At 38.2% G+C, this 27,705-nt stretch overlaps 2 long non-coding RNA genes across 2 annotated transcripts in view; one reads left to right on the forward strand and one right to left on the reverse strand.

Annotated features, from left to right (window-relative positions):
- LOC137500403 (uncharacterized) overlaps positions 1-25,170 on the forward strand; it is a 65,584-nt gene extending 40,414 nt beyond the window's left edge. Inside the window, exon 5 of the long non-coding RNA XR_011018026.1 lies at positions 24,863-25,170. This is a non-coding gene — a long non-coding RNA (uncharacterized lncRNA). The remainder of the gene's footprint in view (positions 1-24,862) is intronic.
- A 114-nt stretch (positions 25,171-25,284) lies between these two features.
- The window catches only part of LOC136872436 (uncharacterized), a 71,893-nt gene continuing 69,472 nt past the window's right edge, over positions 25,285-27,705 (reverse strand). Inside the window, exon 5 of the long non-coding RNA XR_011018027.1 lies at positions 25,285-27,424. This is a non-coding gene — a long non-coding RNA (uncharacterized lncRNA). The remainder of the gene's footprint in view (positions 27,425-27,705) is intronic.

The raw sequence follows: 27,705 nt of genomic DNA on the forward strand, positions 1-27,705 counted from the left end.
GGTCAAATAAGATGAAGGTACATACACTGATAAAGTTTTCCATATTCTTTTGTGTTTATCGCAAATGCCTAAAATATCAAACCCTAATCATGAGGCACCACATTCGTGCTCTGTAATGTTGAGCTCCACTTATTCCGTACCTTTAATCCAGTTTATTGGGGTCTGCACTTCATGTCAATTTTGTCTTGTTTTACGGCCAGATGTATTTCCTGACACCAGTACTGTTGTGCACCTTCATGTGTTTCTGTGGTGATTGGTAGTGTGATGTGTTTTGCGTATATGAAAAGAGGGTACACTTTCGTAGGTAGTTTGCATTTTTTTGAAAACCCAAACCCAGTGGTGCAACAGCCCCAATGTGTCATGACCTACCAAGCGACAGCCGGAAGCCTGCAGATTACGAGTTGTTTATGCAGTCGGCATGATGAATCCTTTATATAATAACGATAAGTTATTTCATTATTTTATCCACCTAATCAGTACATTAAACACAAACAATTAGGACATGTAATAATAAATTGTTCGCTGACATATTATTTAAAAATGTGGTACATGTTTTGCCTTAATTATGTAGACATCATCAGCCATGATTTGACCCTAAAAATAAAATCAGGCACCTGATTGAACTATACATTGTTAAAATAGGACTATATTAAAAAGAATCTTAAAAGGTTTTGTATAAAATATAAAAAATATGAATCCTCTCAGCCGTTATTCTTAGTTTTCTCGATCAGGGCTGCCACCTCGCCATCATATGGCTCACTTTATAAAGGTAAAAATTAATTGTATCCTCCTAGTTCAATACATCATATAATTCCATCATTAGATGGAGTAATCAAATTCAAACATGTTCCGGCTCATTTGTAAAGTGAAAACCGTCAATACGGAATGATTCTAATATCTTGTGATCATATGGCTCCTCAATTATAATCACACATGCAGAGTGGACCTTGAGCCTGGTCTCAGATCCACTTAAAAATCCCGGACCTAGCTGGGAATTGAACCTGGGGTGTGCAGGGAAGAGGCAAGCACAGCTACCTCTACACCAGGGGGTGGCTTGTTTGCATTTCCAGGAAGGTAAAAAGCATCCAGAAATGATGTGAAATGATTCTTTAAATAGATGAGGGGTGAGATCCTTACTTCGTGTTTTCCAGGAGCTCACCAACCTACCCGTAGAATTATTCTTACATAGAAAAATCAAAATCAACACTATGTCGCTCTCTGAGATGCGGCCATTTCCTGTGTCCCTATTGGCTGGGGCATTTTCTATTGTCTCGGATAGAGCTTGCATCATGTGTGGCCGACTGCTACCACATTCTGTGAAAATAATGAAGATGCAGAGTGACATATCATGGCATTATATTCCCTTATGTTCTTGTAACTGTACAGTACTATCACAGGGGATACTAGAAGCCAGCGGGCTGCTTCGCAGTACTATCCTGGGCGCTTAGGCCCCCCATACCGCTTTTCCTTGTCTCTAGTCCAATTGTCTTGTCACTAGCCATGTATCTAATCTAGTCCAATGGTACTGTCACTAGCCAGAGGTGGTGATGGTGATTATTGTTTTAAGAGAAAGTACAACTAGGCAACTATCCTCTATATAATACTAATCAGAGAGGAAAAATGGAAGGGATCCAACACTTCAAAAAGTGAAGGTATCGGCCGAAGGAAGGCAAGGGCCACGAAGGGCGTGAGAATGAAAGACTCCCTCTGCCTTGGGTGCTATAATACCGCCAGGGTCGGAAGAGAATAAGAGTTGACGAAGGGAGGTCGGACAGGATAGATGAAAATCAGGAGCCTGGCACAAGTAATTGGAAGTAATGCCAGGACTCAGCCAAGGGCTCATAGTTGCCAACCCATGCTCCAAAGTTCAGAGCCCCTGGGGCCCCTTTTAATCGCCTCTCACGACAGGCAAGGGATACCGCGGGTGTTATTTTTCATCTGCATCCCCCACCCACAGGGGGTAGGGGGCTAAGAAGAAATTGATTTAATTTAGGCTATCGTCTCGTCAATTTCAATTATATCTGTTTGAAGGTAGGAATACAAGAAAACGTAGAGATTGTCCTTGTCCTTTTCTATTTCTATGTTTGTCCTTATCTTCCTTTTCTGTTGCTCCCTTTTCCAATGCTGACCTGTCATTTTGTTTATCCTCTTATGTGTTCCTATTCTAATGATCCCAGACATTGGGATTTTCCAGGAAAGTCCTGGTGTTTTTGTAGTGGGACCGTTCCCATCAATCCCCATAGCTCATGGGACCATGTGATGACACAAATTTACCCCGACCGGGTCATGAACACATGGGACCACGCACCACAGTAGTTAACAGTCTAGGGACCTTTTCTGTCTAGTGACAAATGCCGCCTCGTTTTGGATTGAAATGACTAATCCGAACATATGAGATTACAAATGCCCTATGTGACATAGCGAGGTCAACCGCTACCCTTCCGTTCCAAAATATGAGCACGAGCCCCTCATGGCCATGGTGCGTCCGCAGCTACGAATTACAACCAACTTAAATCTAACTTATAGGCATAAACTGAACGGAAGAGGTAAGGATGCTAATACCGGCAATGATAGGCACAAATAAATTTTTCTAAAGGTTTAATTAGCTCTCATTGAAACATACTTTACACTCTACAATCTTGGTGATTAAATTCATTAATCTTCAAAGATACATTTGACTCTCAATAAAGCAATGGGAAATCAATTCCATGCTATGAATTAAGTCAACTTTCTGTCCACATCTTCACAAGTGTCTCTATGTGGATTATTGAAATTACGGTGTCAAATTTTACTTACTGACTAAACAATCCATACATATTTTAATTAAGCACATGAGTGTTCCTTCACTTGATTCAAATAATTTGAAGAAGGTTGAATTACCATTCTAAGTTTTAACTTTGTAAAACTGGTTTTGTTGTTGATCAAACCTACGTTTCATTCCGGCTGTTGAATATGACACAAAAATAATTTTACCCTTCTAAACTTCATCATAATAAAACATTTGACTATTTACGGTGATAAGTTACGACCTTGCGAATGCGAAATATTCCCTGGGTTTGACTCCCAATTTACATATTCAAAACACTGATTTACTCTGAGATTAGTCTTAGAGTGGCTGCCTAATTTAAATATAGCATGATAGATTATATATAAAAAAATATATGAAATTAGAAAAACAATATGCAAATTCTACGGAATTACAACATAATCCCACAGATAATAAAAGTGAACAAAATTCTGGTGATTACGAACCACCTCATTTGATGAACCAACTGTACACGTCATAAGGGTCTAAACCCTTTCACTTAACCAAACTATCAATGGATTCTCACAAAATCTAGCTTCAATAAATCAATAATTATCTAAACATCATGTTCACACACTTCTACCACCTGGAAAAGAAAAACACATATAACACAAATAATGGCTGCATTTTGTTTTATTATTGTACGCTGCTGTGTGACTAACACTTCTCATCGTGCCGCCAAGGTTCGAAGTGGTGACCTCGGTTCCTTCCATTATCAGGTGTCCTGAAAAACAAAACCCTATCTACCGCATCCATTAGGGGGTAACAGTTAAATGTTCCTACATTAATTTCGACATAGCTTGTTGCGAATATGGTAATCAAATTTAAAAAATCTCCTACTAACAGAAGAACACATTGTCTGAAAAACCTTCATTTCCTTGCTAACCGGCGTAGAGATCTCGACTCGCCTGTCTTTCTCTCAAAAGCTGCAACCCCTCGGGTCGCCTGCCATAAATCTCATGGGACAAATGCCCTCCAGACGGGACAATAACCTACTTGAAACAAACTTCACAAATTAACGCATTCTCAATGCATGGTCAGGGGCTCATTATATCCACGCAATAATGTTGATGCACTTATAAACATGCTAAAATCAGCTCGGGCGTTCATCAAATCCTATAAATATCTCTCAAAATCATGCCGCTATATCACTTCATATTTTCTCGACTTTACAGAAGGCCGGAGTTCAGACACCGTTCCTTTCACCGCAGAGTTAACCACAATTTCCACTAGCTCACAAGCTAAAATTTACTATTATCTCAAGCCAAAGAGATGAGAATGTGTGCCTGATATGAATTGAAACTACATTCAGTAAATCGGCATTTAATATCCAACCAAATTAACTTATTAAAATAAAAGTACAAAACAACTACAAACAAACAAAATTTTACACAGGAGCCTAGCTACTGATAGGAGGGTGGATATTCGAACCTGGGCACAATGAACTCTTTACACACACATTAGATATGGCCACGTCTTATCCTAACATGCAATAAATTCTACCACTTTATATTAGAAAGAGAGTGCTCTGACTATCCCACATTAAAAATACTATTTAAAGACAGTGGTGAAGACTCTTATCATCATATTATCCTGACTCATCTTGAATAATCACTCAGAGGAACGCTACTTCCTTAACTCACCAAAATTCAATACTCTCTTCCCCCCTTTTCCTCTGACAGCACTCGTAAGCACGAATAACCCCAAAACATGCTCATGCAATTAAATAAATTGGGCCAAAAAAAATGCATGCAAATATCCTTATTTGTTTCCTTCCTGAATAACCTCAAGTAGTTAAATTTAAAAGGGATCCTACTGACCACTCTAAGTGAACTAATCTGACAATTCAATACTATAAATTATCTTAACCCTATCCTTACATTTCTACCTATTTACAAAGGGAATATTAGCATTACAAAGTCATAACATGGTACTCAACAGCTTTTGATGGGTCCTCCATAGTCCGAGTCCCCAAGGGACCCGCATGATGTGTTTACTCCATGTCGCTGACGTCACGGGTTTCAGACGTCCCTCGATGACTCTTGAATAATCCATGGTCTTGGAGTCGTGAACACTGGAAAGATACTATTCACACTGATTTTCACAGAGAATTCTTCACACGTCACAGTCAAAATTCTCCTTTTATCAGTATGATTGCGATCTTTCGCAGAATGAAAGTTGCATATTTGTTAATTTGATACCGGACACACTAGACTACCTCAGTCAGACAAAGCTGGTACAGAAATCACGGTTTCGTCACTGTAATAATTTATTAATCTGAATTAACGTGACATTTGGTTCCTATATTTGTTTTAAAAACCTGTCTCGTACGTCTGTTTCTCTGTACTTAACTACAATTACGCCGTCATTCAGCACGATAACTTAGTCCTGGAATTCTGTTTATATTATATTACACGGACTTTCGTGCTACCCTTTTACATGTCTACCTTCACAAAATTTCAAATTACTCTCACACACACCACGGATTCTCTCTCTACCATGGGAGATTAATTGAAGAATAGTTTCCTCCGTCCGATATTTGGTACATCACAGCGTCACAATTTCGCGATGTGAACATACAACGTAGTTCACGTAATTACGTGGCGTGTCGCGAACGATCCGTACTTCACACAGCACTATCGCTCAGGTAAGTTCTCTACTGACAATTCGATGAGAAATTATACATATTTGCACTCCCATTTATATCCACTTTTTCTACACAAAGAACATTAAAGTCTGACCACAAAACAACCGTCTGGTCACCTCATAGACTGCCTGTTGACTAACTGACTACCCTGAGAAGTGCGAGCATGTATTATGGTCTCACATGGAGGTGGGGGTTGGACAGAGGTACTGTCCCCGCTCCAACTTTGAGATCTCCAGATCCACTTGGTTTATGGAAATCAGCAATGCGGCGGATTGTGTGCCTCACCAATCACTAATACTAGATGTTGTGTGGAATGCAAAACGATTAGTGGTTTAATAGTAATTCGGCCGTCTAAATCAAGAGTCTAGCGTGGAATCCCTATTGGCTGTCTGCTTCACAGCTAGCGTTAGGACGCTACAACAGCTTATGTAATTTCTTTAAGATGTAATTTCATAAATAATATTATGTAATTTTGAAGCGTTATTATCCCAAAAGTACTTCTAAAATCACCTCCTCAAGTTGGCTCTACTGTGAGTCGGCATTTGTTTTAGGGGCGGAGTCAGCAGAAACTATTTTTCGTCCTTGTCTTCCCTCATCATGTTCACTCACTTTGGGCGTTTTATAAACCATAATCTGCATGAGTTAGGCGCCACGCTGGCGAAGATGTTACACAATATGATGAAACTGCGTTCCTGTCCTGACAAAGAAACTCCAAGCATATACACTTTCCACATATTAATTTCCGAATAAATATTCAATGTGACGATACGGTCACAGTAGTTCTTTACCAGTGTGCTGAAGAATTATATCCAGACATTGAAAGACCCAGTATTTGAACATATGGAATAATTTGTTCAAGTAAACCAAGTTGATTCCCCTCATGATTGAAATGAATATTACAAGAAAGAATACATAAATTACAATTAAAAAATTACAAGTGGAGCGGGTGATGGACTATCCCACTGGATTTTCATGACGGTAATGGCCAGTGCCAAATCTTACTTTGGGTAAAATTAAAGACATGTTAGTTAGTTCAATATAGTTTTACTTACAAGTGGCATATGATCATTAGCTGGGGAACACTGAAGGAGCCTCCCTGAAGAGTGCTAGATAAGGCATTCGGGTGTTCCCTGGGCAACAGTGGTACACCAGCTGATTCTTCCACGAAGGCGTTGCTTCACAGCAACAAGCAGATGATAACAAGTACTATGTCCAGTAACACATGTCGATCAGACTTGGTAACAATCTCCGCATTTGTCACTTAAATATTGAATCAGTATCACCACCAAAGAGTCAGTATTTGTCACGTCTTATGCTGGAGAACAACGTGGATTTGATAGCACTACAGGAAATGCACACCAGTGACAGTGAAGATCTCTTCAGAAGAGAAAAAATAGGTGGTTGCAATCTTGCTGGGGCAATCTGTGATGAACGTTATGGGATCGCAACTTACATCAGATCCCAGTTAATTGATTTTAAAGTTGTTTATGAAGACAGCTCAACAGATATCTTTGTCCTGGCAGTGGAAATTTCAGGCATCCCTGTGAATGTCTATAAACCACCAGGAGCCAGTTGGTCCAGCCGTTCATTAAAGTTTTTGATTGCCCTGTTTTGTGCTTCGGAGATTTCAATAGTCACAGCCCAGCATGGGGATATGAATTCGAAGATGACAATGGGTCCAGCCTAAATAACTGGATTGAAGCAAACTCCCTACAACTCATCCACAATGCTAAACATCCTAGCGCATTTCATTCTGGGAGATGGCAAAAGGATTATTCTCCTGACCTGTGCATAGTGTCACAGTTAACTCCTGAGAATCAACACCTGGTATAATGAAAGGTCATCAATGTTATTCACTATGGCACTGAAATCCCTCTTATGTCTTCAGTACCACAACCTCGTTGGAATTTTCAACTAGCAAAGTGGGATAAATTTGCAAAAGGGCTTGATAACACTGTGCAGTGGATACGACCAGTCCTTGAAAATTACAGTAGATTTGTCAACGCCATAAAAGCTAATGCTTGGAAGTTCCTTCCCCGGGGATATTGTAAGACGTATATACCAGGATGGTCAGAATAATGTTATCAGCTCTGCACTGAATCTCAGAACTCTCCTAATATAACAACAGCTGATGAGTTGCTAAGGGCTCTAAATAAATCTAGGAGAGAGAAGTGGCACAGAACTACAGCAGAGATGGACTTCACACACTCTAAAGTTATCTAAAGTTATAAACTTCATGGCCGTTCCGTATTGAACCGAGAATCACAAAAGTAATTTAATATAATAGAATCCACCTTTTCAATACATAACTGTTGCACATAGGTTATGTTACAACATTTTAATTATAATGGTACTGGTTTCGACACGTATACAATGTCATCATCAGCCATAGATAAAACCAAGCAAGGGAATAGATTTGCACATAGCAACAAGACACACAGACTAGATAAAATTCGTAAAATGTCACATTTAAAATAGTTATTGTAAAATGTCTAGAGATAGCTACGCATTAGCGGTGTATTAGTCTTGTACATGAGCTGAGGCACTTTCTGTGAATTTTTGCTTTCATATGATAAATTTTTTTTGTGAACACGTTAAAAGCTTGTTCATAATACGGCACTGAGAAATAGTTCGGTCACTGCTGGTGGCATGGTCTTCTTAATTTGAAGTTGAATTTGAATATGCATGACGCAAAACATACTTTTACTACAATACACCAAGACTTGGAGATCCTTAGAACATTAGGAAAAGGCCCTCTCCTGGACGTCACCGAGAATTGCTTTATACACCTTGATCAGTTTTTTAACCCTAATTTAAACTTAAATGAAATTTTCGAGAAATCCAATATTCTTTACGGCTTCCTTATTACAGTTCTTAAACATGTTAAGTTTACGATAAAGCGTTCAATCTTCCACGCATTACATAACACCCTACCTTGCTACACGTTCCCACCACATAGCCCTCCAGACCCACCCCCCAACACCTCCCCCGTAGGCGTTTCCTCTCCAAGCCCCTCCCTTCCTGTCCTCCCCTCCCCTAACCACCTTTACTCGCAAACCTGCATCAGTTGTCAACTCCTCTCCACAGTATAAGCTTCCCGGCACGCTGCAGCAAGGTGAGTCTCCATCCTTTGATTCTCTATATCCATTCTTCATTTGACTTGCCCTCTACAGAACTCCACACTCAAATCAGCTCTCTGTTTTCTTTAGGTTTTACGTTCCGCTTGAACCGAGGAACCTCGGTCCTGCACAATACAATAGGACCTACACGTACATTCTAATGCTCACAGCACAACTTCAAATTAAGAAGACCATGCCACCAGCAGTGACTAAACTATTCCTCAGTGCCGCATTATGAACAAGCTTTTAACGTGTTCACAAAAATTTTTTTTTATTGTATCAAAGCAAAAATTCACAGAAAATGCCTCAGCTCATGTACAAGACTAATATGCTGCTAACACGTAGCTATCTCTAGACATTTTACAATAACTATTTTAAATGTGACATTTTACGAATTTTATCTAGTCTGTGTGTCTTGTTGCTATGTGCAAATCTATTCACTTGCTTGGTTTTATCTATGGCTGATGATGACATTGTATACGTGTCAAAACCGGTATCATTATAATTAAAATGTTGTAACATAACCTATGTGCAACAGTTATGTATTGAAAAGGTGGATTCTATTAAATTACTTTTGTGATTCACACACTCTAGTCGTAAAGCCTGGAACCTCATAAGAAAACTGGGTAGTGACCCTACCATGAAACGCAGAAGTTGGCCAATGAACCCAAACACCATTCCCTCCAGACTGACACAAATCTCTAGAGCGAAGATGAATAAGGTGCACGCAAGGAGTTTTAAGAAGCAACTAAGAACGAGAGGATCACAGTTGACATCCCATCCGGAGTATTCCTGTGACTTCAATACTGAAGAACTGGACAAGGCTCTATACAAGATAAAGATAAATAAAGCTGCTGGTCTGGATGAAATCTATCCTGAGTTTCTGAAGGCCATAGGCCCTGGTACAAAACATTGGCTAGTCAACTTCTTCAATGAAATTCTATGAACTGGTAAATTACCTAAGTTGTTAAAACAGGCCAAAGTAATTGCAGTCTTGAAACCAGGAAAGGAAGAAACTGATGCTTCACATTATCGACCACTTTCACTCCTCAGCGTAATCTACAAGATGCTCGAAAGAATGATACTTAACCGTATCCAGGAAGCAATAGAAAGAGTCATCCTGATTGAACAAAGGGTTTCAGAAAGAATCGTAGTTGTTATGATCAGGTGTTGACACTGACAACACAGATTGAAGCAGGATTCCAGAAAAGACTGAAGACTGCTGCAGCTTTTTTCGACCTTACTTCAGCCTGTGATACGGTCTGGAGAGAGGGACTGTTGCTCAAGTTTGTTCAAGTCATCCCTTGTCAGAAGCTAGCATGCTTACTAAACAACATGTTATCCAACCGTCGACTTGCTGTATTTCTGAACGGTGAAAGAAGCAGGTGGAGACCTCTAAATAATGGTTTACTCCAAGGGTTAGCATTATCTCCCATTTTATTCAGTGTTTACATCCATGACCTGCCAAGAACAACTTCAAACCAGATACAGTTTGCAGACGATCTAGCTTTAATTACCCAGAGTACGGATTTGACACACTGTGAGGATGTAGTTACAGAGGACCTAGCTAACATGTGTCATTATTTTCACAAATGGAGACTCCAGCCAAATCCTAGTAAAACAGAAGTAACAGCATTCCACTTGCATTACATGGAAGCTAATCGGAAGCTACATGTGGTTTTTCATGGAACAGAAGTCTCCCACAACTTCTTCCCAAAATATCTGGATGTCACACTGGATCGATCCTTGTCGTTCAAACAGCATTGCTTGAATCTGTCAAAGAAGCTGAATACAAGAGTAAATGTGCTGCATAAACTAGCGGGCAGCAACTGGGGTGCAGATGCAAACACTCTTCGCACTGCTTCACTTTCCAAGTGACTAATCTCATGTTTGCAATGAAATAGCCAACCAGGCTAATACAAACAAAAAGAATAGATAATTGAATCTCAAAATCAATGAAGATATTTTAAATGTGACAACATTATAATGTATTGAACAGGTGGATTCATAAAAAAACTTTGTTATTGTATATCTGCTTCACTTTCTCTAGCATACTCGGCTGGTGAGTACTGCGCTCCTGTGTGGGAAAACAGCGTACATTCGAGCAAGATTGATGTACAGCTCAATGAAACCATGAGAGTTGTTACTTGTACAGTGATGTCCACTCCTACTCAGTGGCTGCCTGTTTTAGCAAACATTGCTCCTCCAAATCTGAGGAGAAAATCAGCAAAAGTACAGTTGGTCAAGAAGACCTTTGCACACAGGAACTCACTCTTTGTTCAATGCCTTACGAGACCCACCTGTGATGAGGTTAAAATCCCGGAATCCACTCTAGACTGATCTACACTCCTATGAAAAATTAAGTGTAACAGCAGAATGGAGACAGCGATGGGAACAATGTCCACCCAGCAACACCTTTCTGATTAAAGACCCAACGAAGAAAGTGCCAGATTTCGATCTTCCTCAGTATGAATGGTCAAAACTCAACCATTTCAGAACAGGCCATGGCAGGTGCCGATATATGATGAAAAAGTGGGGGTATTGTGAAAGTACTGCGTGTGAGTGTGGTGCTGAGAAGCAGTCATTGCCTCATGTTGTTAGATCTGTCCACTGTCAGCATTTATGGACGGTTTACGGGCTCTGCTCGAATTGACACCAAGTGCAGTGGACTGGTTGTCGAAGCTGAACATTCTAGTTTTATTACTTCTGTATTTTAATTTATATGTTCATTGTATATTTTTACACATTATGCTTTTAAATGCCATATGATAATAATAATAATCATCATTAGCTCAGTGGTTTAGCTGTTGGCTTCCCACCCGGAAGGCAGATGTTTGATTCCTGGTCGATCCTAGGTCAAGATTTTCATGGTGCCAGGAAGGGCATCCGGTCTTAAACTAAACTCCGGCCAAAATCAAAATGAGCCAGGGTGACTCCAGCAACCCAAGGAGTAACTGGGAAACTGAAGAAAGGTTTAACTTTACAGCTGTTATATTATTGATGATATTTATTGCAAACTAATTTATCTGCCTAGCAACACTGATAACTAATTACAGTATAAAACCTGACATACATCTTGTAATTTTCAAAATTTTCCGTCTAAACTTGTGCCCTAATCATCCTAAGTCTATCACAATTATGTTGGGTGTTAACATTTTCTACTCAGTGATACATCATGGATTGGAATTTACATTCCTTGTCATCGGTATGTCGATGAATGGGTACTGTCTTCATGACATTCATCTAGTCAGAAAGAGTATATATTTTAGGGTGAAATTTCTTGTTTTCTACGATGAAACTGAATTCCCAGTCACACTAGGTTTAAATGCTTACTGATTAAGCATTTATGGTGGTTTTCTTCCAGTGTGAAATTTGGATGAGGAACCATGAATTGACACAGTAAGGCAATTTTTATATTACGATTTTGGCCACCACATTGATCTGAGTACATAATCAGTAGGAGGCCCAATCCAATATCATGTGGTCCTCGGGATACTTTGCATTCACTCCATACATACATGGAAGCTTTGTTGGTTCAAAAGCCATGTATTCCAAGGCAGTACATCCACAATTTCCTCGTCCAGTAACAGATACTTGTTGTAAATACCAGTGTCGGTAAAGTCTTCATCAAATCAAATGCAATAAGAGTCTTATTGCTGTCTGGATGCGTTCCTTCTTCTGAATCCTGATGCATTACTCTCCGTGCTCTCTTGGACTTTCATTGTTTTTAACTCCCTTCTTCATCTCCATTTCGCCTTCTCTTCCGTGGTGTTGGCTGCATCAAGGTTGATTTTATAGAAGTCACATTTTCGACAGGAATCACTTACAGGGAGACGAAATGACCGATTAAATTGTGTATTAAAAATATTACCAAAAATGTAGTACAAGCTCAGCTTGATATAAATTATATAACTTCTCCAGACTAAGGTCCAGTCACAAATACTTCCAATCCACACTTTATTAATTTGTGCATAATGGCTCTGATATGTTGGAAAGCATTTTATGAAGTTCTCTACTTCAACCGTCTTTTCCATTCATGTCTTATTTTAGCAGGGCATGTGTCTCTTAACCATGGGTGGGTCTGTTGCATAACATTTTGCAAAAGAATTCTGGTAATCTTGCCATCTAATATTTGCAAAATATTCTTAAAAAACACTTTATACGTCTTAACTTCAAGTCCTTGTAACAACTTGGCGAAATAGAAACATGAAATTAATAAATGGTAACTGGGTTATAATATAAATAACGAAGTTGGGCATCACCTGCAAGAGAATTACAGGAATAATTGACTGTGTAGAGCGTGAATGAACTCCTTCTCCCTAGGCGACAGTCATCAGGCTGATGAGGCTGCAAACTTACTTCATATCTTACCTGCTACTATATACCCCAGAAATTGAATTTGGGTAGCATGCCAGCTTTTCTTTACTTTACCAATAAGCAACACTTACCAAAATTTTCACTAATGACCGTTACTCCAGAGAAACAACAACAACACCTACAATGATCATGACGTGATGAGACCCAACTGGTCTTTGCCCTTTACATATACTCAAACATACAAACATCTACAACTCACCAGTAGTCACCAGTGAGATACGATACAATTAGTTTCGCTATATACATTCTATATGACATACCTCCAGGTAATAGTCCATCTGCACTGCCTGATGTTGCAAAAGAAAACCTTATCTAGTAAAGATAAATACGACCTTCTTTACGTATGGATGCACCCTTCTTTGTGAAGGCCATGTCTAGCCTTATTTACACACCACCTCTTTGTCGATGTCTTGAGTCATCCTAGCTTCCAACACAGGTTAAGCCTCAACCGCAGTCGTCATTAGTTTGCATACAACTACAACAGGACTGCATTTGTAAGGTGGGTAAAATATGTAAAAATCATCTTCCAACACAATGTTTTGCGCATTGTACTACATATTTATTCCTTAATAAACTATAAATTGCATCAGGTTTACAAAATTTAGTTTCACCGTTGTGAAAGTAATTTGTTCATGTTACACTCAAAATTCACATAAAAATTTGCACATACGGACACAAATCAAAATAACTGAAGGTATATCCTTCCTGTAAAACTTAAATAAATTTAATGTTATGTTAAAATTGATAAGTGTTCTTTATAATAAATTACACAGAAAAAATCTGCACTACTCAAATTGACCATATTCAGCATCACATTGCTCGCACTTCAGAAATATTGTATTTGAACATTCCATACAATTTGGAACTTTGCACTTGCGACACAAAGAGCTTGTTTTCTTCTTTCTTTGTGATTGACACATTTGACATGTCTTCCTTGCATCTCTCGGCAGTTTGTCCTCCTGGCTAAGTTCTTCATGGAGATGTACTTTGGCACCTACAACTTGATCGACAGAAAATCGCAGTTCTTGTGGAAGGCGTTTGTTCCTTACTCTTTTTCGCAGTGTAGATTTAATCAGTTGTTTCACGAGAGTTTTTCTGCTGAGTACAGTTCTTTCATTGAAGGACGGTGAGATCTCGTTAGTGCGTTCCTCATTAACATGTTATCCTGCTTAGCAAGTCCTAAATTCGAAGTCCCGGTTCTCATCGTATTAAAACTATATAAAAAAACCTGACTTATCACGTCACGAATTTTTGCTATTACCGCTTAGTATGATCACATTTTTCCTAGAACTGAAAATGTTCTTGAATTTGTCATCCCTTCTGAAAGAAAAGTGATTTCCAACTCAGGTAAGAACCGTCACCACAATTGTGTGATTACGCGGAAAGGCCTTCCTGAACTTCAAAGGATAAGTAGCACTTTTGGGGAGCAAGCCGTTAGCCTCAGGAGTGTTCAGTTGTGCTTGCCGGTTAGCAGCAAGATTGCTGAATAGCAGAGTGAGCCTGTTTGTGCTTGTATTTCGTATTCCATTCAGAAGGTAGAAATGTATTTTTTGTTGAGTGGTACAGTGAAATGTAGCTAATATTTGTCGCGTGATATGGTAGCCTATATCTGGATTAGGAACATAATCGCGTGAAATTAACTAGCGTGGTGCATATTTGTCTTGTGATAGCCTAGTTATGGATACGGAAAATGTGAAATTCCTTATTAATGAAGACAAAATTAAAATCTGTCAGAAAGTGGACTGGCATAAGCGCGCAGAGGTCGCAGATGTTGAAACTCGCACTTCAAGTTTCGACTCGATCACTGAAGTTGCTTGAAGTTTTGTTCGATTCAGATATGGCAGCCAAAGTCATTTCTCGCAGTTGCACATGGTCGAATATGTAACCTCTAATTCATTGTCTAAGAGTGTGACCAGAAAATAATGTTTAATAACCCACTGCTCCAAAATGAAAGGCTTTTACTCACATTTGTTTTAGAAAGAATGTGATCTGCAATAATACAGTATTTTTGTTGGCCCTTGTGCATGTTTTCATATTTGTTGTCTAGTGTTTTTCACACCTTTCAGTATACCGGTACTTATTATTTTATAATCTCCAGCAGAAAAGATATTCATATTTGTTCTCTCATGTTTTTCACACCTTTTAATACTTTCCTCTCATCTTTAGAAATGGTAGATAAGCCTATACTTTTCACTGTACCCACAGATACACGACTAAAAATGCCCTTACATCAGAAAAAATCATATCTATTGTTTCCATAGCCCTGTTGGATAGTTTTTACTCATATATTCATTAGTATGCTTTCTCGCTTAACACGTTCTTTTTCCTTGTCCGCTGCAGAAATGTCTTTTTTACTGTGTGCGTTGATAACCCTCATATGAAGGATACAGCCATCAGCCAGCGCTGTGTATGACAGCTTGAAAAGTATTTGGCACTCTCATCATCTACAGTATCAAAACCACCTTTTCAGTTATTATAGCGGGCTATTATTTAAGTTTCCATGTTTTCTTCTCTGGGGAGATGCATTGTTGACATGAGAATCACCACTCTTTCCTTTTTAGGCACGTAGGAAAGTAGCATAATGTTCTTTTTGGTTGCATACAACGTTGTTCCAACTTTATACTTATGTGACAACAAGAAAGATGCAGAAATTTCCGTACAGTTCATTTTTTACGGTCTCCACTACAGTCAGACAATTCTTCCGCAGCACATCCGCAAGTTTGATTGCAACATACCGGTTGTCTTTTCGGTTACTACCTGCTATCGGCTTGCACATCGTCAGGACAAGCTGAGTAGGAACAACATACTTCCTCTCGTCTTGGGGAAGTCTCCTGCTCCATCAGTTCCTTTCCCAAGTATTTTCTTCAACTGTCTTCTAGCTTTATAGTTGTCCACATAGGTATTTCATTCAGCATGTAATTACTGAAAGTATAGCCCCATAAAACGAGTGAGTCGACTTGAGTATGTCTTCTTAGATCAGGGCAAAGTGCTTGGATTCTCATTATACTGTGAGCTGGAATTCTAAATATTTTTGAATCTATTTCTGCCATAAAAATATTTCATATCATGTTCCTCATCATTTTCGCTATCTCTTCCCCACTTTCACTGTCGTCTGAAACACACTTGTGTGAGTCATGTTTGCTATGTATAGAATCACCATCCTTTTCCTCAGAAATTTCTTAGTCGGATACCTCACTTCTTAGGTCATTGATAATTTGCAACAACAACAAAATTTATCAAAATTTGGATCGTTCGTATTCACATACGATGGGTCAGGGTCACCTAAAATAGTTCACCTGTTACTGTCATCAACATAAATATGGAAAACAAATAAACACAACGAACGCAAAAAATGCTCAGTCTGTCACTAACTTACACACTCACAGTCGTTTGGTCCCCTGGACGTCGCTTTAACAATACGATAGACAACACAGCACCTCCAATACTGACTACCATGGTGACTGGCAATAGACTGAGAGTGAGAAGCTGCTAAGATACACAGATCTCCAAGGCTGATAGTATTTCTAGAATTAGGGATGTAAAAGGTAGCGCGGTCCCCGGGACCGCACAACTCTAGTTAAGGATTAATGTGGCCCCTCATGTTTCTCCAAGATGAAGTAATGCATACTCGGCCGTTAATTTCCTCTAGCAAGAATTAGTTCTGGGTACGTCAACATGTCCACTCAAGATTGCACACACTGTACATTCTCTCTTAGAAGGATAAAACAGAGTTTGACCAACAAATTAACACTCATTGGCATCTTCCACAGACTGCCCACCCGGAACTAGTAAGCATCTGTAATTATAGATTATTTACTCCGTAATGGATACTGAAGAACAATAGAATAGAATATAATCACCAGTGTCAATTGAGAGTCAGAATCAGAATGATGTGTCGCATACTGTACTTACATATATACAGAGTTATTCACCTAACATGTTACACGCAAATAACTTCTAAACCATTAAAGATATCAGCATTCTGTTTTCATATTCGTAAATGGTATGCAGGGTCTTGTAAAATAACGTGCTACTTAGTCTCATGGGGTGATTAACAACTGAGATATTGATACTAACTCCATATTTTTAAATGGAATGGCACAAATTTATACAGCTGGTTTAAAAGTTCATCTGCGTACAAGTTCAAATATGTGAGTATTTTCAAAATCGGACAATTACTTTTTGAGATATAAGTAAGAACAGCGTGCGCTGTTTTGCATGCCGCATCAGACAGTGTGAAGTTGGGCCTTTTTCATAAGACCATCAGATGTGCCAACTCTCCCGATTTAAGCGGGAGACTCGCGATTTTTCATTGGTCTTCCCGATCTCCTGATCACCAGGATCAATCCCCTGATTTTCAGAGCAGTTTCAGGCATTTTTGTATTATTTTAAACTCCTGCACGTTTTCTCATTTTATCGATATATGGCTGAGTATGGCTGGTCGATAGTAGTTCTAATAATCACAACCGGATGGCAGTACGGGGCACAGTGGCCAGCCATGTGCTCCTCTTTGGTCTATAATACAGTCAAATACTCAAATGCTTAATAATAGGAAGTGGAAGTCGCAAGCGAGTAACCTAACCTCAGAAGCAACATGCCATAGACGTCTACCCGCAGCAGGACCTATATAGGTGCTCGTGTTACATCACAAGGTTCTGCTTTTTGGTTGTATGTCTTAATATTTGTTTTGGCCAAAATGTCAAAAAAGAAATATGATGCCGTGTTTAAAAGTGCTTATAGGGAAGAGTTTCCGTGTTTCAGTGGATCCAGGAAGGGACCAACATTCATATTCTGGTACTGTATGTAGGTGTGATTTTTCAATTTGCATGGCAGGAAGTGCCATATACCCAAACATGTGCAAATGAAAAAAAACACAAGGAGAGTGTCCAGTGTGTAGAAAGAAACCAGAAACTGAATTTTTCATGTAAAAACCAAGATTTAAATCCTGTAACGAATGCCGAGGCTTTATTTGCATCATTTATCGTAGAACATAACCTGCCTGTAAATTGTGCTGACCACGCGTGGCCTTTTGTTTTGCAAAATGTTTCCTCATTTGGAAATTGCTAAATGATATGGGTGTGCTAGAATGAAAACAGCGGCTATAATTACAGAAATAATGTGCATGGAAGAAAGGGCGAAAATTGTATCACATTTGCAGGTGAATGCATTTTCTGTTGCTACTGATGGTAGTAATAAAAGCAACTTGAAAATATATCCTATTGTTGTAAGATTTTTTAGGCTTGAACTCAGTGAAATTCAGAGTTGTCTACTCTCTGTGCCTAATTTATAAGGGGATGGTACTGGAGCTAACATTGCCAATCTTTTGCTCTCGACTTTTCAGGAATTCCACATTCCATTAATAAACTGCCTAGCTCTTGGTGCTGGTAATGCTCCAGTAATGGTAGGATTAAAGAATGGTGTGGCAGGATGTTTGAAGCGGGAAAATTGTAACATAATCATTGTAGGCTGCTCTTGTCACAGGCGTGCTTGTGTGTAAATATAGATGAAAGTGTAATTGATATATTTTCACTATCTGGAAAGGAGTGTAAAGAGCAAAGAAAAGTTCAGAGAATTTCAGACTTTACACAACACAGAGATCAGGAAAATTCTGAAGCATGTGACTACTCTATGGTTATCACTAAGAAGGTCTTTAGATAGGATTCTGCTGCAGTGGGACTCTTTGGTTACTTTATTCAGGAGCTAAATTGTAAGTAAGGATTCTCAGACAGGAACTTTGAAAACTTACAAAATTCCTAAGAACAGTCTAAGTGCAGATGCGTCTTGTTTGTCTAAAAAGGTGAAGCATTGTCATAACATTTCACCACACTCCTCAAGTTAAAAGGAAAACCCAGTCATCAGTTTCACCCAAAAAAAATTGAACTACTGATGACACTAAGAGTCATGCTTGTCACGTGAAGAATGACTGTTCATGTTCCTTTCATCAAATTTACATAAATCTTTTTGGCTTTTTCTCTCAAGTTTTATGGATATCTTTGAGAATCTAAACATAGCTCTTCAGTTTTGCAAAATTCATTGGCATACAGTATTTTATGCTTTCTATCTAAATCATATTACAGATTGGTATTCTTTTAAACAGTAAACAAACACTTTCTTTTTAAATATCAGTGCAGTGTGTGCATAGTTATGCCAGAGTTGTTTAATACTGTCAAACTTTACTTTAAATGTGTACTCTGCTAACTCGAAAGGTAATTTACTTGCCTGCTTTGCATACTGTTGGTTTTTTTAATATGGACACTCGATTTTAGGCTTTAATTACTAACGAACTGATAAGCCTATTGCAAAATGAGTTATACCAATATTTTCTTTGTTTAATTCTGCTTTAGAGTATACAAGGCAAATTGTTTTTGAAGTTCGTTAATTAGTTTTCATTTGTGGTTGTAGTAAATATTGTCCTAGTTTTTGGCTTCTTCTATAGGAACTGCTCACTTAAAAAATATATACATGGAAAACTATTTGTCTGATGGAAATTAAATTTTTGTATGTTATAGCCATATGTATTCATAGTGTAATACTCAAGTTACAATTATTTTCAACCACCCCAAAAAGAGTTCCTATCATATTTCTAAAGCAACATTTTCTCAGCCCAGGATAAGCTTAGAACAAGAAACATGGGCTTGTTTTGAAGCACTCAGTCGTGATTATCAGAAACTATAACCACTGTAACCGTACAGTGTGATACTGAATTTATGAAGAGTAATATTTATGGGAAACCACACCTGGCGACTGGAGTGGGACATTGTTGATGATGATGATGATGATGGATATGTATGGGAAGTTGTGTGTGCGCTGGACTGTGCGAATAATAGCACGCAGGGTGGTGAAATCGGGTAAAGCTTTGCCGCATTCAGCAGTAAACACTGCGCGCAACAAACGCAGCTTTTTGTTTACTTTCAACTTTGACTTTATTTCCTCATACAAATTCCATTTCCCATCAACTTTTCTCATAAGCACTTTGGGTGTTCAATTGCAGGTATAAAAATGATTGGATTCCTAATTTAGAAATGTCACGCTGTAGAGTTTTTACAAGGATTATTTAGATTACTCTTTACAATATTTAATTCTGTCAATATTCTTCATCTGAAAAATCACTATGTTTCAGTGAATCGAAACTGTTGTCATTTGTGTTGATTATGACTGGTTCGAAATGAGGGACATTTTCAGACAGTCCATCTTTCTCCCAGCGGTAGTCTTCAATTTTCTTAGTGTGTTTTCTTACATTGTTTGCAGAGTTTGAAAAGCGTAGAAATTGACATATCAGTAAAATCCCCCATTTATTCCAACAGTTTCAGGTGTAGGCTTTTAATTTTGGGGAATGCCTTATTCATGTAAAAGTCGCATATATTTCTTCGTATTGTGGCCAAGGTAAAATCATTGAGTTGGATTTTCGAACACCCCGGCCTCAAACACTGCTTCTTTCTTGATCTGGATATTATATTTCTATCATTCTCCTTTGAAGCGGTTTCTACTCTCTTCACTGACAACAGCGATAATCCAAGATAATCTGCCACTTTCTGGTACACAGGGAACTTGTGTACCATACTTTTCCCCCCTCACTTTGAAGGAAACAAATAGCACTCAAAACTGTAACCTTTACTACAGCGGTTACACTAATTACTACGGCGCTTGCAATAAACAAACACTAAACACAGTACCAAAAACACTACACACTCAGAGAAACATTAGCTGAAACTACGCGGTTCTCCGCCGACAACAACTTTGTAAATACCAGTAGGGCCAACTAGTGGACACTAAACCGGGAAGGTGGGAAGGGCCTAAGACCTACCGAGGGCATGGACATGGCTTAGATTGCAGATTCAGATATAATCAACTGTGATCCTTAATTTCGAAAAATATTATTTACAAATGGATTTTTACAATAGAATTCAGAACAATTTCCGCCAACTTGCAACTTACGAACTATATGTTCTGTGATACACATAACTTAGAGGTTCTTTGATAATACCTTCCTACAAGTTCAAAATTCCAAACAAACTATACATCTAGTTACAAATCCCGTTGTACAATGCAATTTAGTAGGTCAAAAGAAACGTAAAACATGATTACAATTTACAGTGAAGTAAGCGTACTCTCCAAAACTCTTGCGTACATCAAGTGACACTGAACTACCAGAGGCAAAACCCCAAGGTAAATATATTAAACTACAATTTACATATTTATCGAAACAAGGAACGGGGAATGCCTCGAAAACAACCAGGCAAGCCCAGTTGAAAAGCTAAGGCGTCATAAACAATTAATTTGGTGAATCTAGGTGAGGCTTGGGCAGACTCCTATACGAAATAGCAACCGAACCTTACGGAAATTTTAGCCGGAACGGAATTCAAGAGTGCTTACCCGGTGGTGGCCCATTCTGTTAGCGAGGCGACGTCAAAACTTTGGACAGCCAGATAGGCTGCTCACAGACCACAGACGGACCAAGGCCGACTAGTCAGAGTAAGACCGACGAGATCAATTACGAAAGCTGCCTTGCTCTCTTTATAAAGGTAAACCCTGGCCTTGGAGTAGCCAATCAGAATGCATGAGTCCGCCTATCGCCACCTAGATTCACCAATCACAATTCCTACCTCAGTCCCGAACTATAAATTTCTCGAATACGCACGATCGCGAATCTTCGATTTCCAGAATAGTCAGAAAATAGATTCTAGAATACATAACCAACAAAAGGCAACACACCCTGTTCAAAAATTCATGTAACAACTTTCTGGATACTTCTAGTAAATATAGAACTGAATTCTACTATTTACAAATACCACATGTTATGAAATATTACACTGTACAGGTTAGGTCGTTATAAATAAAACATTTTCCCATTCTTTACTTTTAAAGTCGTCAACAAACACTTTCCACTTCCACTACATTGTTCACCTGTGACAAAAACCATTGCAAGTTTGCCCTCTGACAAAGGTGATCTCGGAGGCATCTTGAAGTGACGTGGCCAACATGCAGAACATAGGCAGACTGAAAAATAACATGTGTGGACAAACCAATGTCAGGGCATTCCATTTCACAGTTACTCGGGGCTAATGTATGCGGCAACCCTATACCCAGTTTCATCAGCCCGCCTGCTGTTAATCGTATAGTCCAGCGCACACACAACTTCCCATCAATATTACTCTTTATAAATTCAGTATCACACTGTACGGTTACAGTGGTTGTAGTTTCTGATAACTACGACCAAGTGCTTCAAAACAAACCCAAGTTTCTTGTTCTACGTTTATCCTGGGCTGAGAAAATGTTGCTTTAGAAAATTGATAAGGACACTTTTTGGGGTGGTTTAAAAAAAATTGTAATATTACGAATACATGTGGCTATAACATAAAAATTTCATTACCATCAGACAAGTAGTTTCCCATGTATGTATTTTTAGGTGAGCAGTTCCTAGAGAAGAAACCAAAAACCTGGACAATATTTACTAAACCATAAATAAAAAAATAATTAATGGACTTCAAAAACAATTTGTCTTATACTGTCTAATGTAGAATTAAACAAGGAAAATATTGGTGTAACTCGTTTTGAAATAGGCCTTTTGGTCCATTTGTAATTAACGCCTAAACCGGAGTGTCCGTAAAAAAAAGTCCGACAGTAGGGTCATTAGGTCCATCTTCATACTGTCAGATGAACTTAAGTAATGGTGTGGGAGGAAGTTTATGATAAAATTTGGTCAGTATTAGTACATGTTTGATAAATGTGACATGTTGCACGGAAAGGGACCTAAAATCGGATTTTTTCATTTTTGTGGTTCTGAAATTGGCGTAAGATACTGAACATTTTTAAATAGGAGTTCATGCTTCTAAGTTCAGTGCTTCAGAAGATATTAGTTATTGACTGTTGCTTTTAAGAAACTGTATTTTGAGAAAAAATGCAATTACAGCCTTCACTAATTAACTTAGAACCTCCGTGACTCAGGCGGCAACGCGCCGGCCTCTCACCGCTGGGTTCCGTGGTTCAAATCCCGGTCACTCCATGTGAGATTTGTGCTGGACAAAGCAGAGGCAGGACAGGCTTTTCTCTGGATACTCATGTTTTCCCTGTCGTCTTTCATTCCAGCAACACTCTCCAGTATCATTTCATTTCATCTGTCAGTCATTAATCATTGCCCCAGAGGAGAGAGGAGTGCGACAGGCTTCGGCAGCCAGCACAGTTCCTATTCCTGACCCAGTCAAATGACTGGAAACAGGCTATGGATTTTCATTCATTTACATAATTTTCTTACGAATTCTACAAAGTTTTCATGACAAGTGGTGAAGACTTGAATTGCTGCGTAACTTAGTTTGTTAAGAAGTCAAGACAGAAATGCAATTTTTACACCACAGACACTTTTGTTCAGCTCTGGTTCAAAATTTCCATTGCCGACTTTGGGTCCCTTTCTGAACAATGGGTAACAAATTTAAATTAGTCATCTCTATCTTGTGAATGAGAGTCTTGTTATGTTACACCCTTTTTATGTTCTATTATGCTCACCGGCAAAAGAAAGCAAAACACTACATATTTCAGACAAAATTTAATGTTAGTCCTTTTGAAGCCTTATATAAATTAAATGTTATGACATTACAACAATGTATCATAACTTAATTAGCATATTTGAGAAGTTTCAGCACATTAATTGATTGTGACAATCACAATACCAGTATTGCCATTTCCTGCCTTTGGACAAGAATAACCACGAACGGCTGTCTTAAGATTTATTGCTGGGAATTATCATGCCGCGTATTTTTGTGGACTTAACGGCTTGTTTGCAGCAGTTAGTCTCGCTTCTAAGTCAGATGATAACTGCTTTTCACCTGATAACACAGCAAGGGCTGTGGCATTAGTGGAGGATGGGCGCAGTATACGCTGTGCATCAGGCATTATAGGCACGTCTTTTTCTAACGTGTACAGAACTGTTAAAAGTTGCAAGGAGGACAATATCTACACCAGGAGGCCTGGTTCTAGGGGTAAGAGAAGCACTATGATCGCTTCCTCGTAATGCAAGTTCTTCATTATCGACATACAACATTTCTGGAGGCCAAAAATAGTTTGCAGCAAGTATGGAGCACGAACATAAATGAAAGGACAGTAAGGAGGATGTTGTATGAAGTGAATTTAAAGTCCAAGATGCCCACCACAGGACTTCTACTTGCATGTGAGTGCCGTGCGTTTCTGATGTAATTCTCCAATGCCCATTGAAACTGGGCTATGGAGCTCAGTGCTGTTTACGGATAACTCCAGTTTCCGTTTGAGGGCACCGGATGGAAGGGACAGAGTATGGAAAGGTCCGGGGAACACATTTCACTCTGTACATTCTCTGCAAGGACACCATTCAGTGGAGGCTCTTTGATGGGATTACCACTGATGCATGCACAGAGCTTGTGTTCGCTTAGAATGGAAGTCCGACAGCCCAACGATACATCCAGGAGATTTTAGTGAATCACTTGGTGTGTCTTGCACCTGTCATCAGTGAGAACTTTATTGTGATGCATGAAAATGCTCGCCCACATGTTGCCGTTTGAGCACATGCTGTGGCCTGCTCCTAGTCCTGACCTAAACTTAATAGAACATGTCTGGGATAGGCTTGAGAGACACACTGGCTCAACTTTGGGCTGTGCTCCAGGCAGAACAGGAGTTCTTATCACAGCTGTAGCACCCATGACTGAGGCAGTGAAAATGGGCTGAAAACGTGCAGAGCTCTAGCTTTTGACATTTCAAATTTATGTTGGCGATAGTCACAACAATTGATAATTCTTATCACTTATTGTACTGAAACTTCTGATACATTGGAATATTGTTGTAATGTAATTTAAATTTTGTCTGGAATATAGTGTTTTGGTTCTTTTGCTGGTGAATGTATGTGTACCTCTTCTAATGTATTTTGTTTTCTCTTTTTTTTTTGAACAGGACACTCTGCGATTCAAAAAAGTTTCGACGCAGGGTCTGGCAGCTGGAAATAAGGTGTTGGACTTAGGGGATATTTTTAGTGCATTTTTTTGATAAAATATTGAAAAATTCCTCATTTTTCACTAGTGTAGTGAAAAAAATATTTAAATTTGTTAAATATAATTATTGTATATATTTATTAGAAATATAGTTTTATTTAGATTTAAGTTCAAATTGTAATAAGCAAAAATAAACTAAGTCCAAACTGTAAACAAAAGGTTTTTAGAAATGCTTAAAACTAGTATTTGAAGCACATGAAGGAATAAATACAGAGGACAAGATATATGAGAGGATATATGAATATTGTTTTAAGTAAAACAACTTGTTAATATAATAATTTATTCTGTCACAATCAAATTTCACATTACATTATAAAAATCAATACAAACAAAACAGACTGTAAATGATAACAGAATATTAGTAAAGAAATAGCCTGAAAATTCTGCTCACATAAGGATCTCTCCTGTTCCTATGCTACAAACTGATTTAGTCTGATAAACAATTACAGCTGTCTGGGCCAAGTTATGAAAATTTAAGCTTATTATCTAGACAAACAAAAGTTACAATGTGTTAATCCATGTAATTTTTGTATTGAACAACACTGAAAGCTGAAACATGCTTTTGTAAATTACTGAAGTCCAAGAAAAACATGACATCTTATAATTTCAATTATTTAATTTAGAGCAAATTCAGTATAAAGCATTAAATGGTCCAGGCCTTTTAGAGTATCATGCCTAAGCAATGAATTACACCACACATGATCATTTGCCACCAAGAAAAATATCAGCCAGGCAATACTTTAAGAAAATAACCTGTACATTGATTTTCTTCTCTTTTACAGCCTTGTCTAGACAAATTGTATTTTCCTCTCCAAACTAGTATCAGATACCTATTCCATAACAAATATTTTATAGAAATTAAATGTTTAGTTTTGTCAGATGAAAATGGTACATTAAAAATATGCAAAATTTTTTTTGGCTTGCACTTAAGATGCTTATTCAGTATCCAACGAAGTTAATTTCATCACATTAAAAACATACTAACCAGAAGTTTTGCATAATGGTATTTAGACCAGATACTGGCCCACAGGAATATGGAATCACACTCCTGTCTCAAGGATTCAAACTGTTAGAGAAAACAATCAAGAAATAGTTAACAAACATCATTGGACCTCAGCTAGAACTATAATATGGATTCAGGGGTAACAGACCAAGAACATGCCTCATCTCTGCTGTTGAATATTATGGTAAATTACTGGGAGAAAGAGATCTTTGTTTTCTTGGATAAGGCTTGACAGCTTGCCTAGGGACAAGATCTGAGAATGTCTATCAGGAAAATGAAAAATGCTCTATAACCAGTCAGAACTGTCCACATTAGTGGATATTTAGATTGTTTTTTCGTAACTAAGGGATGCAACAAGGCAGTGCATCATCACTATTGTTCATCACTAATGGATAAAATCATAAAGGAGTAACAACTGAATTCCAAAAATGATTTTCAGGCATTTGCTTTGGTAGACAATATAGCAAGATGGGGTTGCACAGATGAAGTACAGCAGAAACTGAACACCTGAAACTAACAGTAGCAATGAAAGTAAGCAAGCAAAGAGGAGACATTATGCTGGGTAGAAAGAAATTAGAAGTCAATCATTTCCAATATCTTGGCAGCATTATAAATCAAGACTGCCAAAATCCAGCTGAAATCACTAGTCCATTTTTACCAAGTCAGGAACCTCCTTTAGGACAGTCAAATGCCTTTGATATTTTAGAAGACTACATCAGGTCTACTTCATACCAATAACAAATGGACTCGAAAATTGCACCATGAACAAAACAGACTCCCGAGGTCTATGCTTCAGAAAACCTGACACAATAAGATCAGAAATGAAAACAATCCTAAGACTTCGAAATGGAACTACATTCTGCAACTCTAGGAACATCAAGATCAAAATGGTTTGGTCATTAGAAGGGAATGGATCCAAAAAGGATATCAAGAGAATGGTTTGAAAGGGACCTGGAGGGCAAGCAACCTATAGACAGGCCAAGGACAAAGATGAATATCCCTAATAAAAGATGATCTGCAAAGCAAGAGGCATAGAATTGTATAGTTTAAGAGAAAGGAATGTACCTGTACAGACTGAAATTGAGAGCTCTTACAAAACCTGGGAAACTGGAGATGGTTGAATGATATTGGCAGTTAATGGTAAACAGACTGCAGGTATGATTAATCCCTACATAATAAATGGGCATAAGATGATTCAGTATACATGTTACATTATGCATAACTTATATTGAATATATCTTTAAAAAAAAATTCTAATATACAGAGATAAGTTTTTCTGCAAAACTTATGAAACTGTTACAAGTGGAAACAATTTTAATTTAATGTTTTCAATAAAAACAGTTTCTGTAACTGGAAAATTTAAGATCATGAGCACACCACACACTATTGTAATAAAGCTTGAAGAATTTGACCACTTCAACTGTTGTACCTCAAGGAACCAGGGTGATTCAAGTCCAAATCCTGTGGATGAAAAATTAAATCTCAATTAGTCACAAGAATTTAATATTTTCAAGAGGTACACTTGTTCTTCACATTGTGTTGCTTTATTAAACAATCTCAAAATCACAAATAATTACCAATATCAACCTCCTTGCTTACTCATTCTGAACATTTTCAAGCACAATTTGTACACTTGAAATTCATTGATAACACTTTCACTAACAAGTTTTAACCATTATCTATACTACTGAGGTCATCTGAGACACCTTAGAAGTCTTGGGAAGTATATTCTACAGGTTGGT

Source organism: Anabrus simplex, chromosome 4 (assembly GCF_040414725.1).
Source record: "Anabrus simplex isolate iqAnaSimp1 chromosome 4, ASM4041472v1, whole genome shotgun sequence".
Taxonomy (NCBI): Eukaryota; Metazoa; Arthropoda; class Insecta; order Orthoptera; family Tettigoniidae; genus Anabrus; species Anabrus simplex.